This window comes from Triturus cristatus, chromosome 7 (assembly GCF_964204655.1).
Source record: "Triturus cristatus chromosome 7, aTriCri1.1, whole genome shotgun sequence".
NCBI lineage: Eukaryota > Metazoa > Chordata > Amphibia > Caudata > Salamandridae > Triturus > Triturus cristatus.
The window spans coordinates 659610423-659625030 of NC_140590.1; the positions used below are offsets into that span (position 1 = coordinate 659610423).

At 45.6% G+C, this 14608-nt stretch overlaps 1 protein-coding gene across 1 annotated transcript in view; it reads right to left on the reverse strand.

Annotated features, from left to right (window-relative positions):
• Positions 1-14608, reverse strand: part of LOC146810311 (cilia- and flagella-associated protein 337-like) — a 1036625-nt gene that overhangs the window by 48021 nt on the left and 973996 nt on the right. The window lies entirely within an intron of this gene.

Sequence of the window (14608 nt, forward strand, 5' to 3'; positions counted from 1 at the left end):
AGCGATGTGCGCCACTGAAAACGACAAAATAACTAATGTTCCAGCAGCACACAGGGCTTGCAAATAAGCCCCATAGTCTCTAACTTTAACCTTTGATCATGATGGAAAACAAGAATCAGAATGCTAGAATGTTTAGATACAGTTATAGTCCAAAGCTTAAAATTCACCTAAAGATGTTAAGAACATGGAGCAACCACCCTCTTTCAGTAACAGGACAAGGATTTAGTCTTTTAGGTTTTTAATTTGCAAAGACTATATTTATGTTATGTTATTGGGTTTTTATAACGCGCGCAGCTACTCCTAGGAGTGTCCAGACGCGAGCCTGCGAGGTACCAAATAAGAGAAGAATTAGAACAGAAAGGTTTTAAGCTGTTTGTTGAATTGCCCCAGCTCTTGGATGCCGCGCAAAGAGAAAGGCAAAGAATTCCAAGCCGTGGCTGCCCTAACAGCCAGAGATCTGCCCCCCATTCTTTGGAGGCGCACATGAGGAATTTACGAAAGCTGCTGAGATGACGATCTCAGGTGCCTAGTAGGCAAGTAGAAAGCAAAACGCTTTCTAAGATATAGAGGTCCGCCATCATGCAAAGCACGATGTGCTATGTCCAAGGCCTTAAACTCCACACGTTTCCTAACCGGAAGCCAATGCGGCATGCGCAGATGATGCTTGATACTCTTTCTAGTAGGAATGTTGAGCCCCAGCCGGGCCGCTGCATTCTGGACCACCTGCAATTTTTTAAGAATATAGTCAGGAAGGCCCAGATACAGCCCATTGGCATAGTCTACCCGAGAGAGGATCAGTGCGCGGGCCACTGTTTCCTTAGCTGGCCTTGGTAGTAGTGGAAGGAATTTCTTGAGAGACTTTAATATCCCAAAGTAACTCCCCGACAATTTTTTGATCTGTGTCAAAAAGGACAGCTGTTCATCGAACCAGACCCCCAGATTTTTGACTGGTAGACCCGAACAAGATGGCATGGGATAGTCAGATGGCCAGAGAGATTCCCTGAAGCGCGGGGGGAATCTACCATAAAGGAGAATTTCGGTCTGTTCCTCGTTACATTTAAGTTGAGCGGCAGAGAGCCACTGGAAAACGTCTGTCAGACACTCCTTCACCCTCGCGGTAGAGAATTCCGATTTACCCCAGGTAAACAAAAGCTGGGTGTCATCGGCGTAAGCAACGATCTCGGCACCCCGCTCTTCTGCTAATTGGACCAGAGGAGTAACATATATGTTAAAGAGCAGGGGGCTCAAAGAAGACCCCTGCGGGACTCCAGTGGTCACAGATTTACATCAGCCTAGGAGGAGAAGTCACAAAAGAAAAAGAAAGACAGACCAGGAGGAAGTAAGATGATGCTGGATGATTTGTACAGATTGATTGGCTTTATATCTGATCAGATTATAATGTTTCAGCTTCCAAAAATCTTTCAACTCCTCCTCAGATAAAATGATATTGTACCTATTCCCTTAGGTAAGTATATTGATTGCTTGATTCATATCAAGTTTGGAAACTGCTGTTCCCTAGACTGTATATAAAGCTATATTGACAACGAAGGTGCCAACTAGAGGAAGGAGAGTGGTAGAGAGTCTTCTTTCTGCCATCCAGACATATTTCCTTCATCTCTGTTATTTCTGATAGACGGTAAACGATATTTCTCCAAAGCTTTTCTGTTCAGATGAAGCAGATTCCTGATTCTTAAAAAGTTGGACATCTGCACCCGCAGGTGTTCAACCTTGCATGGGTCAAGATTTCTGATATTTTGAAATTCACAAAAGGCTTCCAGGTAACAGCAGTAAATCAGCAAAAGTCACAATTTTTCAGGTTTAACAAAACAAAACTGAGCAAGTGCAAATGCACTTGCTAAAAATTTTAATTTATCTCTGCTGGAAGAATATGTTTACCCATGGAGAGACCTCCTTACGTTACACCGTGATCATTTGAGGGTGTGTGTGTGAGCTATGTTTTCCCTTTTCAGTCTGAAATAGCATTTACTCCTAACCTTGACACAAATAAATCTATGATCTTTTGCAAAGTGGGATATGGTGGGAGATTAGTTTCTGAATGTCAATAAATGTGTAAGTTTGTGGATGCTCACAAACTTACAGGGCATTTCCACCCAGTAAAGGTCACTCAATCCCACCTCTACTAGTAGATTCACTTGTACTGGAATCCTATGATTACATCATCATTTAGCCAGTAGAAAACTAGCTTTAGGCAATGGCAAACTGGTGTTGCAAACTTCATTGTGAAAATAGTTTTAAGAATCAGGCCCTGGATTTTGGACTCTTTGGAAGTGGTGAAGCGGCCCCTTCAGAGCATACACAGCATGGTTACTGGGTGAAGTTGAATTATGTTTTGTTACCTTCTCTGGGGTTTATAAGTTGAATTGAAGTAAAATATTGTGCAAGGTTTTTAAATAACTGAATGATATTGGACATTTAGGGTTTCATTATGCATGGGCCAGAGAATGGTTTGATATTTCTATCTGACATCGAGTCACAGATATGGTGGGCATTAGTGATTCCAAGTGGTTCAGAGAGCTCTCACTGCATCACGAGTTGATCTCTAAGGTTCCACTAAGAAATAGTAAATTATTGGCAGAACTGAAAATTCCATACCTCGTTGTTCCTTGTATTTTATCCAGATATTTGTCCAGGTGAAGCACGACTCCCGGTGTACCAGCAGATTTGTAATCCCAAATGGGCCGGTATCAGTAACTCCTAATAACAGCCCCATTGGGATTACTGGGCCACTTGCAATGAGGTCTTATAGACTAGCTTTTAAAGTGTTTACAACTGCTGTCTCTCAAAGTGTCATCGTAGAGACAGACATGGACTATGTACACTTCGATAACTGGTTCAGATTTCTGTAGACTAGTACTTATATTGATATCCTTCTAAATTTTATATTTTCCCTTTGCTGTTGCTCTGTGCCCTCATCTCATTGATCCATAGCAGGCACTAGGCTTTCTTCACTGGCCCTAGGCACTACCTATCTAGAAATGTTACTACTGTAAAGACCTTTTGATTTTACAGAACTTAGATGTCTGAAATACTTACCGGACGTCTTCATCTATTGGTCTGGCATTCTGTCATTCACATTTTTCTTCTGCCCACCATAGTATGGAGCACATCACACACAAAGTAGTTCCCTTGAGTGCCATGGACTACTATCACAATGTGTGCATTTGAGATCGTAAAAAATATCCTTGTTTTTAGGCAATGTTTTCTCTTTAGATTAATGAGTGGCCAGCAGCTTCCCAGAAAACAACGTTTTGCAAAAAAACATGATAAAACTACACAAGCATTGAGAAAGCCAAAAGGATGGCAGTCAGTGCTAGGCCAATTGGCTTTTTTAATGCTTATCTTTGTTTGTTATTTTTCCGAATTGTATTGTTCATTCACGTTCTTGAAATGTGGAGATCTAATACCACTGTTGGAGGGAGGACCACCGGGGAGTCAGGGGGACTACTCCGGGGCACCTTCCTACCGCAAAGTTATAGCCGAGCGCCGCTGAGAAGCCTCCTAGGAGAGGTCCTTCTCCTATGATCGTACTAGGCCCAGTAACACCACCACACAGGACTCCGTATCAGTTGCTTATCTTGGTTCTTTATCAAAAGTAGCACGTTCAATATTTACAGTGGGATCGAGTGATCCAGTAAGAGTCTCAATGTCCTTGGAGGGATAGGGTAGCGGGACAGTCTTAGTACCAGCCAGGTACGGGAAGGCTCTGCGCCAGACCTTGAGTGCTGGTCTCAGAGCGGCTCGGACGTGGAGAGACGCGACGGCGTCAGCAGGGCTCGGGTGGTAGTTCCGCTTGGGTCGAGCCGCGACACAGTCAGCAGGGCTCCGGTGGTAGGTCCGCTTCGGTCGAGCCGCGACGAGGTCAGCTGGGCTCTGATGGTACCTTTCAACAAGGTCGGGCCGCGACAGCGTCAGCAGGGCCCCAAGGTTCGTGAAGGTCTTGTAAGCACGATGGAGCCGCGACGTCGTCAGCAGGGCTCAGAGTATAGTTTCAGGATGAGTCTTTCTCCGTAGGGTCAGCCGCGATCCGATCAGCAGGGCTCTTGACTCCGGGATACAACTGCCGTCTTGTTGCCGGGTCGCCCCAGATATAGGTCTGGAGCCCTTTGATGTCCGGACCCTTGTGCCCAGGAGGGCGGAGAGGCCGGGTAGGGCGCGGCCAGACGCCCAGCAGGAGAGGCGCCAGGCCCCAGAGAGCTGTGGGGCGATCGCACCTAGGTGTGGAAGGACGGTTGGGGGTCCCATCGATACTGCCCTCCGCCGGGAGTGGGAAGGGCTCACGTGGTATCCCCCGGGCCAGGGGTTGGCGCCTCGATGTCGGGCCTCGCTGGGACCGAGGCCGGGTGGAGCGGGGTCACGTAGGTGGTTACGTAGAGTCACGTACAATCCAAAATGGAGGAGCCCCGAGGTGCATGGGACCTTGTGCGGCTTAGCGAGGGGGAACAGGACCACGCCACGAGGCCGGCTCCAACAACCACCATCTGAAACAGAATAAGTGTAAGACCCTGACAGTCTTTTGCTAGAATTTAGAATTATCTTGCAAAACATTACAGAATGCAAATATGTCCTTGGGGGTTTGTGAAATGGGATAGCCATTGTCGTCTGGCCTTTTCAATATTAAGCCCTACAAAAAAAGGGATCTGTTTTACCTCCCCTGCTGGCCACTCAAACCAGTGATAGTGGGGTATTTAAGTCATTCTGGGACTTTCAGAATACTTCATTTCCAAGAACACATGTTTATAGATTCCAACAAGTATAAGAAGCATCGGTGTTAGCTTCACTAATGGAGAACAACTCCAAGCTGTGCACAAGCAATATAGGCATCATCCAAAAACCGAACAGGCACATCCGAGGAAGCAGTGATTTAAGTTCACTAACAGACAAAAAGGTGCAGCACAAGCAGCCACATCACTCGCATGCACATAAACGGTACAGCACGGGAACCAACAGAGGCAAGCTTCACACATGCATCCATGCAAACATGCAAACACACACATGCAGAAGATATGCTAAATTCACCTCAAAACAGAAAAGATACACGACTTTCACCAGTAATACAGCAAACTGATAGTACTGACATAGTAAAGCCTAATTCACAAAAGGGGTTAAGTATCAAACACATCGCCTCTTATGTCGCAGTTGCACCATATTTCAAAAACAGGTTTCAGATAAAGACATCAGTTAGAATGTAAAGTAAGGCAGGTAAAGAAAACATGATCCAAAATGTGCCCTGACTTCTTACATAAATCACATACTCTCTCTTCAAGGGGTAGACCAAAGCATGTGTCTGTAATCATTGTTATGGGTAAAATGTTAATCTGCAACAGCATATAAAAACGGCGGATTCTGTGACATAAATTCCAAGTTAAATATGGTTTAGGCTGTGCTTCGATGCATGAGGAAACAACATCCATCTTCTTCCTTCCCGTACAGGCTGACATGTCTAAATGAATATGTGATGTTACATCGCGGTCTTCACAGAGTGATACCTTTACAACGCAGGCATTACAACGCAAGTCGTTATAACGACTTGCGCTGGAGGGCGCTGGACCTAGGAATAGTATGATTTACTATTCCAACTACAGCCTACGTTATAGTAGGGAAGGAGCTTGAATAGTAAATCATACTATTCCTTAACTTAGAGCGCCATCCAGCGCAAGTCATTGTAATGAGTTGCGTTGTAATGCCCGCGTTGTTAAGATATTATGCATAGAGCTACTCCCAATCTGAGTTTTTAGGAAATATTTAAATTGGGCACTAGGCATTTCTATCACCTCAGCCTCTTTTATTTTGGGACAGCTATTGGTACACTTCGATTGAATTTAAGCGTTTGGTCGACATTGTCGGTGGCTGGTAAAATTTCCGTGACCAAGATGGTGGCGCTCCCGAGATTGCTTTATTTATCCTCCAGCTTGCTGTTACTGGTGCCTCGTCTAATGTTCCACGAACTGGAGAGTCTTCTTTTGGAGCTAGTTTGGGGGCCAGTTAGGCGTAGGGTGGCTCTGTCTAAAATGCAATGACCTGTGTTGGAGGGTGGAGGTTGGAGGCTACCTGCACATGACCTTGAGTCTTATACCTTAGCAGGCTAGCTGCAGTGGTTTAACCAGTGGATTTATAGTAGGATGTATCCTGAGGAAGGAGTGGCAGGCTTCCTGCCTGCCTTACGGAAGTTAATGCAGGTTCGATGCAGGAGCTCCTGTTAATTCAACAGTGCTGGCAGCAGTCTTCAGCAGACCCGTATTCCTGTGCCCTATTCGCCCGATCCCCCATTTAGGTGGATTAAGACAGTGGCCCTTCACGGTGGCGATGGGGGCATTTAAGGGTGGGCTGCTTATGGTGTTAATCCTGTAGGTGATTTATACCGGGAAGGCGTGCTTTTCCAGTTAGAAGAGTTTGCAGAAGTATGTGGGGTTCCTGGTTGTCAATTCTTGTTGCACAGGGCAACGATCGCCATGATTAGGAGGCATTGGGGGACTGGTGGGACTGAGCCAGTTACTCATTGGGTATGCCGGCTGCTCTGCACTGTGACGGTCTGTGTAAAAACTGTTTTGTGTCTATATCACGCATTAAGCTCTAGTATTCTAACTCCCCTCGCTGAGTTGAAAGCAAAATGTGAGGCGGACCTTGAGCGCCAGATTGCGGATATGGACTGGGACAGGATTTAGATGCATATACCCTCTGTCTTGCAAAATGCTAGGTTCAACTTAATTATTTTTTAATTCTGCAATTAAGCATATCTAACGTCTGGCAAGATCAACCGCTTCTATGTGACAGCTGAAGCTAAATGTAAGAGATGTGAGGAGTTGGGGCCTGAATTATACCACATGCTATGCACATGCATCCTAAGTGGGGTTCTGCGAGGCAGTAATGAACTGTGTAAATGAAATTACTTTACAGGTGATCTCTGACTTGCCTACTTGTAAGGTATCCTTGCCCTAAAAAGAGAAAAATCAGGACTAGAGTTACTGACTTATCACTGATTCTGGCTAAGTGAGAAGTTGCAATGCAGTGTAAATCGGCATGTGGCCCTCAGTGGGCTAGTTGGAGAAATTAACGAGTTAAGTGTGCGGCCTGGAGAGCGCTGTGTTGTATCAGGAGTTGAGAAGAGGAAAGGGGGAAAGATCAAAGGGCGCATGAATGGAAACACATTTTGAACTGCTTGGTGACCCCAGTGAGAGACTCAGAAATGCCAAATAGTTCTCTGGGGTCTCTGGAGGACTTTAGGGAGGGGAGTAGGTGATTTGGTATAGATTAGGTGGGAGGGGATATGGAGCCACTGCAGTAGCCATAATGGTGTCTTTTATTCTGCAGCATGACTTGGGGTAACTATAGAGGGGAGAGTAAACTGTGTTTGTTGTCTGGTAGCTGTAAGGATATGATGGTTTAAAGTAATATGTTTGGCACCCATATTGCATATTTTTTTGCACTTACATGCAAAAATGTGTACCAATTCGAAAGATGTATTTAATTGCTTGATTCTTTTTTGCTATTTACTACATCTTTTTGCGACCTACACATTTCTTATAGGATGTATTTGTTTGCTTACATCTCTAATCTACATATTGTATGAATTTGGATGTGATGTATTTGCTTGCATGTCATTTTTATTCTATTTATAGCATTTTAGAGCTAATTATTAGATGTATTTGCGTGGCATTTTAATCCTATTTATTGCATCTGATATGGATTTACTGATTATTCCTGGTGCTCTATTTATTCTTTGTATCTTATCCATGCAACAGTGTTTTTTTTACTATAAAAAAAGAAAACATGTTTAAAATAAAATAATCTCAAGTGCTTGTTTAAAATTTTTAAGGAGTGTTTTCACTTATTGTGACCGAAGACATCAGAGCATAAATAGACTCTTAAAGTGAGCTCACTACTATGCAAGAACCGAGCAACCTAACGTAAAGTAGCAGCCAACTCCATTGTGTAAGAACTTGGAAAGTAAATCTCCAGTTGTAGCCATTCAATCCAGATTTTCTTAACACATTTAAATTCTGTTTTATGCATAATATTCCAATATTTTGTGTCAATTATTGCTATAGCACATAACTGTGGGTGGAATGTTTGCCCGATAAACCTTGAAGAAATGTTTAAAATGTCGACATCCAGTGGCCCTATAAAGTGATAGAAGGGCATTCATATGGGCCTGTACCTTACTTGAAATAGCTGAGATATGTCTATCCTCTTGTAAATTAGCAGAAAAGATGTTCCCTAAATAGGGGTATGTGGGAACTACTTCCATCTCTTGATTCCCTAAAAACCATTTATAGCACCTAATCTTTTTTTTAAAAAATTACCGCCGAAAGTCAGCAGTAGTGGCTGGTATCGGCGTGGGAGAGGGGTTTTGTTCGGGACACAAAAGAAAAAAAAAACAGTTACATAGCTCCTCGATCTAGTTGAGGGGATGACAGTAGCTGATCAAGGGTCGGGTGAAGTCTGCTTATTGGAACTGGTTTGGCTGAAGATTGTTGGTTTTTACCCAGGGTTTATTTCCGAACATTAAAGACAAAACAACTACCCTGCCTGGTGCTCGCTGAAGGGTGAGGCTGGATTGTTGTCAGTCTGAACTTCCAGTCCTCCTGTAGTTTGCCAATGAAGGACTAAATACCACTGGACCACGGCGTGGCTGGGCACAGCCACAGGTGCCCAACTAGGGGAAGGGGCCAGGACAAAGTCTCAGAACATGGACGATGGGATCTCTATGAGATAGATGGGACAGTGGCTGTGACCTCCTTTCCGGTGGTTACAGTACAATGTGTTTTTGATGGAAGGTTTGATTGAGGTATGACAACACCACCACTGGCCCTGCTTTTCTGGAGACATTTTAGCACATGATCATTATATTTTGAATTATGAGCTACTTACATAAAGTGTGTCTATTTAAGACCAAGCCTCCGTGGCCATTTATTGGCATGGCTTTAGGAGCAAGAACAGAACTTGAGGCGAGATGATGCTGTTCCGGTTCCACCTGCCACCAGTTCTAGACATTGAGGGGATAGGATCACTGTTTAATTTGTAAAAATAAATAAATACATAAATTAGTGCCGGTGCCCAAAACCCTTTATTTGGAGGTTGATGCCCGCGTCCACCGGGGGCGCAGTCAGGCGACCATATTGAGCACCATGTATACTAGGTCTGCTGCATAAACGTGCTTTTGTGCACTTTGAATGTTGTTTTTATGCTTGAGTGAGAAATCTGTGCAGAACTACATAAGCAACACCTTTAATATCTGTACTGAGTAATCTGCATGAACAAATCACATAAAGTCATTGCACAGTGAAGAAGGAAATTCGAACTTTTTGAGACCTTTTTCCTTTAGGTTTAAGAACAGCTTGTTCCGAATAGGCAAACATTTAAACTGAGAGTCAGTGAGACAGTGAGAGTTGTGCTATGTGGTTGTTGATTAAGGCTTTATGTTACAGCGTAGGTGGAGAGGCAGGTTGGTCTCCAGAGTGTTATGATGCTTGGGTGCACGCGCTGGGTTGTCTGAATGTGTGTGTGGGGTATGTGTAGAGTTACAATGTGAGAGGTGTGATGTGAGACGTGTCTTCTGATGAGGGTGCACATGATGGGGGTTCGGAGAAACGTAGATGATCAATTTGCTATTGTGAGGTTAGGTTTGACTGAAAAAAATGTATTCGCATTTGTGTGGTGAGTTGTGGAGAGTTATGAAGCAAGGGGTGTTAAGCTGGATGGGTTGTGTTATGTGTTGTGTTTTTTAGTATAACTAGGTGTGAAGCTGGGTGCTGTTACAATCGTTGATCTTGCATGATGGGATATTTTCTGGTTGCATTGTTATGTGAGCTCGTCATCTGGTGGTAGGTGATCTTTAGGATAGGGGTAAAAGTAGAGGGTGTAAAATAGAGAGAGATGAACAATATAAGAAGGGAGAAAGAAGAGGTGTGGAGAGTGGTTGCTAGAAAGAGGGAGAAGCGAGAGAAAGGTAGACAAGGCTGCAAGAAGAGAAAAAAGAAATAGAATGGGAGATGAATTACAATAAAGATGGAGGGGGTAGAAAAGAATGCAAAAAAGAGCAGAGAGAGGCTCCAGAAAGAGGAAGGAGAGACGAGTGCAAAAAAGAGAAACAAAAGAGACTGCTTGAAATTGGAGAAAAAGAGGGCATGGCCAAAAAGAGGGAGTAGGGAGAAGAAAAGAGTGCAACAGAGGATGGTCTAGTGAAAAAAGAGAGAAAAGGAATTAAAGAATGAAGACTGTGAGAAGGAAGGTATGTGGCGAGAGTTTATGTTAAGTTGTGTGAGGGTGACAAGTGTGTAGAATGTGGCAATGGAGTATAGTGTGGTGATGAGTGTGATTAGGGCATTTTGTAAATTTGGTAAATGAGTGTAAGATGTGTTCCAAAGCTGGATGAAAAAAGATATGTGTGACGGGTGTTATGGGAGTGTATGTAATGCAAGCAGCCGGGAGTCAGCAGAGACTGGGAAATTTGAGTTTGATAATTGCATATGGGCAACCAGATTGGGCGCGAGATTGTAATGATATAGTGAAAGAGTGTCGGTTTGGTCCAGACGAGAGGCCATTCAGGGTGAATGTTGCGAGTGAGCTCAGGTCATTGACAAGAGTGTGGGGATTGATGAGAGAAATAAGCTGACGAGAGTGAATTCGTGAGAAATGAAGCGTTAGTGGTGCTTTTTATATCCCCCTCTCCAACATCACTTATCTCCCTTCTCTATTGATCTCCTAACCACACACTGTTCTCCTTCCTTCCTTTGCATATCTTTTCTCCTCTCTTCCTTCTTTCCATTTTTTTATTCTCAACCTCACTCTACAATATTCCAGATCCTGTTAGATAAGCTGGCCATTTATTTTTAATTGTTGCTCTCAACTTAAACCCATCACGTAACTGAAACAAACATCATCATCTCTGCTGCAGCAGGAGCGTCTCAGGTCAAGCTTGCCCCTGATCTGAGTTGCTTTGGCCTGGAAAGAAGTAATGTAATGTAAGTCCAGGACGGGTATACCTTGGCCGTCGGTATAACATCGCCCGCTGCTCATGAAGAGCTCTCTGGGTGGGATTCCAGGCTGCGAGGACACCACGAGACCCACAGAAGCGTCAGTGAGTGGGACAGCGGTCAGACCTCATTGTTCTGCAGCTCAAAACACTGTGCAGCCAGGCTCACCAGCCTCAGGTGTAAGCGTGCTCTGTTACCCTGGCAACCGATCCTCTCTAACGATGCTTAGCTTGAAGTCACAGGCAGCAGCAGCTGAATTCAGTACTGCAGCCTAATTACAGTGACCGAGGCTAGTGCAGAGCTTTAGAGACGTATTCGGTTGTAACGCGATTAGTGTGAAAGACTGACACTGAAGTGGGGATGCGCTCAACTACATAACCACACATTATATGGAGTAATGTAAGAACACGAGCCCATTCTCGTTAGATCAACCCCTGATGAGGCACACTTGGCAGGGGCCAGAGGTTTTCCTGCCCATTAGAGTTGGCAGAACTCTGCTAAGACTGACGCCTCATCCAGAGGTCCATGTGCCACAAGTCACCTGGATCTCAGTGACGGCTGCCCCGTGAAATTGAATACACTGATTTAACCTGCCCGCGTCATGGACAGGGAAAAGGTAGAATGGCCCCCATGGGCAGGTATAAAAGTCCTCTCATGTTGGGGCCATTTGTTTTTTGTTTACAAGAAACAAGCATCCACGTTGGGAGTTTGTTTTGTTTCCTCCAAGCAATAAACTTTGCCAAGTGGTTGCTTTAAACATGACCCCTGCTCTGCAAACCTGCAGGGCTGCGAGGGGAACTGCTACAGTGGTGGCTCCACTGGCCGCACAGAAATATAGGGCAGATAGTCAACTGTTGACCATCTGCCAGGCCTAAACAACCCCCTAGGAATGAGGCAATTTGCTGTTTTATTTTTTACCATCGTTTTATTTTTCAGTGCTCTCGGGTAAGTATGATTTGTGGGAGACCTCCATACCTCTCTTGTTTCCAACTCACAACTTCTTTTTAATGTTCGATGTAGCCACCCATACTCTCTCTCTGCAGCCATGTTTGGGAAGTTGAAAGGCAATTGTGTGCTTTTCTTAGGAAAGTATGAGAATTTTTGCCATAAAAATCCTTTGATGTAATAAACAATACCTTTATTTTTAGGTCTCCCTTCCAGACCTAATATTTTCAAAATATAACATAGGTTTAGAGTGGAATTTGGGTCAAGTCGTTGCTAATAAACTAAATTAAGTTTTTTGTCTATTGTAGATCAATGGACCCGATTACGACTGTGGTGCAGTTGCGCCCACTGTCCGCCGACACAGCTGCGCCAAAGCTGTGCAGGGACTGCCCGCCTTATTACGGGTTGAACTGGAAAACAGGCACGCAATGAGAAACACCCAAAAAGTTCGAGCATGGCATGGATGGTGACGTCCATGCTGTGCTGGAACTTTGGGAGAATACAGACAGGGGGCACATGTTGTGCCTCCCTGAATGTATGCCTATGGCAGGGGTCCATTGGGCCCTGTAGGGCCCTCTATGTTCCTGCACCACCAGCCTTTTCATGGTTGGGCTCCCGCCGTGAAATGGCTGGCAACGCAGGAACTCGTATTATGCTCAGTGGGACTGCTACAGTCCCGCTGAGCATTTTAATGACTGTTCCCTGGCGCAGCTGGTGGTCCACCGCCGGTGCGACTTTGAAAATCTTAATCCGGTGGACCGCCACTGCAGCACCACCGTGAGTGCGGCGGTCGGAAGACCGCTGCACTCGTAATCAGGTCCTATGTTCTTATTTTGATATCTTTCCTGCCTATTCTTGTGCTTGCCACGCCCAGGAGATTTTCGGTCTTACATTGGCAGCGTTTTTGTTCTTTCGCTGCTGCCTTGAGGAGGCAAATGGGCCCAGCAATTTCTCGCCTCTCTCCAAGGGCAAAAGAAAACAATGGTATGAGCTGACCCCTTTCTCAACCCACCTCTCCCACAGAAACAAAAATAACATGTGTTAGTGATGTCATGATTGTACAGTATTTTTTAACTGAAACATCTGCTTGCAATGTGTACTTTACAACTCAACATTTTCCCAGCATGTACTTCAATATGTGAAAAGCGTAAGAAACATTACAGTAAAAGTTTATTTTCAAAAGCTTAAATGGGAGCTTGGTGGCGCAAGGCATTTATTGTTCTTTTTGGAGGCTTTGTTATTCTTGAATGACTGAGCAAGTGGGAAGCTTCTATTCGGGTTCATAGTAGTGTGTTGCTGTCACCGTGTTGAAATGCAGGACTTTTAAGCATAAAAAGGTATGTCTGCATTTCTAAGATCAGACAAAGTTGATGGGCAAGGCCGAGCGCTAAAATAGCGCGCGCTGCCATTATGGCGGTCGTAGCGGTCCCCGGGGACAAGGAGGAAGTGCTTCCGGTTCACGAGGGCACCCAACTTTGGGGTATGACCGGTTTAGACCGGCCTGGCCCGTGCCTCCCCTTAAAAGGGGGTGCGGGGAGCAGAACAGTCTCTTGTTCGTTTGCTCCCCATAGGCACAGCACCCGGGCCACCAGCGGCCCGTAATTTGTTGTCTCTTTCTTTTCTGCAGGGTTCTCTGACGCGCAGCTTGTGTCCCGGGTTCGAGAGCGTCAGCAGAGGAAGCGATTCAGCTGTGGCCAATGCAGGTGCGCTTGGTGCCGGGTTCCGAGAGGAAGGAGCTGCGGAGGAATGTCAGGCGTAGAGGGTCCCCTATGTACGGGCACCACTTGGGAGATAAAGATCTGGCAAGGTAGAATGCAGCAGCTGTAGTGGTGACAAGTGGAGGGCGGTTTTAGGTGTGGTCCAGCTTTTCACCATAACACGCTAACTTAATGCTTTCCTACAGTTTGCGACGTCCCCTTTGATTCTTCGCAGCAGAAACGCGACTGGGCTCTCTGACAAAAGTTAACTTCACTTCGTGCACAGAACTGCTGCTTACTTATATTGCCATCAAGAAGAAATCCTTGAAGGAACGACTGGACAACAACGCCCACGACAGTAAGGAGCTCTTCAACATCGTCAAGGAGTTCTCCAACCCCAGTTCCGGAAGCAACAACATCACTCCTTCACAGGACCTCTGCGACTCCCTCGCCTCGTACTTCCACCGCAAGATTGCCGACATCCACGTGAGCTTCGGCACTCCACCCCCGCACCCAACGGTGGAACTTACGCACCCCGCCGTCACTCTCCAGGCTTGGACCACGGTGACTCCCGAGGACACGGCCCGCATGATGAACACCATCCATTCCGGATCTCCGACAGACCCATGCCCCCACCATGTCTTCAACAAGGCAGCCTCCACCATCACACCCCACCTCCGTGACATCATCAACATCTCCTTCGACACAGCCACCTTCCCAGAGAGCTGGAAGCACGTCGAGCTCAGCGCACTACTGAAGAAACCAACAGCGAACCCAGCCGACCTCAAGAACTTCCGCCCAATCTCGCTCCTTCCTTACCCTGCCAAAGTCATCGAGAAGATCGTCAACAAGCAACTGTCCGCATTCCTCAAGACGAACAGATCCCTCGACCCATCGCAATCCGGTTTCAGAGCCAACCACAGCACCGAGACCGCCCTCATCGCAGCCACCGACGACATCCGAGCCCTGCTC